Here is an 824-nt window from a genome sequence, read left to right as displayed (position 1 = left end):
TATGGATTTGCTGAGTATGTTGCTCCAGTGTCGACTGATGTGCTGCTTGTGCCTGAGAAGTCGCTGTAATATCTCCATCCATGCGCTGTACCTGGTCTGTAAGCTTAGAAAGATTGCATGTCAGCGCCTGAATCTCAGATTTGTACGTTGTCTCCAATCTGCTCACATAAGCTTCCATGTCTCCCTTTGTTGGAACTGCAGCAAGTTGTTGTTTTAGCTCCATAAGCATATTCCCTGGAACAGAGATCATATCTGTCGCAACCATTTGCGTGGTCAGGCCTGTGTCATTCTTCTGAGGTGACGAGGAGCTAGGAGAGGAGTTTTGGGCTGGAGATGGGGGAGCTATAGGAGAAGCGTCCTGTACTGTGCTTCCATTTCCCCTGGTCCGGCGTTCAGGGCCCGGCGGCGCCATCTTGGATTTCTCTCCCCTCACTGTGTTGCCAAAATACCTGTGAATACCTCCGGTTAGTACCCTCGATTGTGGTCTGGACGGTGTGCCTGTATGCCTGGGTGTTCTCCTGCTCATCGGGGTGCCGTTTGCCTCTGCCTTCTCATGCTAAAGAGCTTGCTGGGATGAAGTCTGTAGCGGAGCTCTCAGTCCACACGTCTGCTCGGCGCCATTACCAGGCAACGCCCCTATAGTGAGCATTTTGACCCAACAGTTTTCATGCAAAATTTAGTGAAATTAGGCAGTGAAAATAATTTTTTTTTCCAATAAAACGTAGACATTTTCAATATTTTTTAATGAAATATATTTTGTATATCTAGAAGAATAGGTATATATAATATTTTATAATATATATATGTATATATATATATATATA

The sequence above is a fragment of the Rhinoderma darwinii genome, chromosome 5 (genome assembly GCF_050947455.1).
Source record: "Rhinoderma darwinii isolate aRhiDar2 chromosome 5, aRhiDar2.hap1, whole genome shotgun sequence".
Lineage (NCBI taxonomy): Eukaryota > Metazoa > Chordata > Amphibia > Anura > Rhinodermatidae > Rhinoderma > Rhinoderma darwinii.
This window is presented reverse-complemented; position numbering follows the sequence as displayed.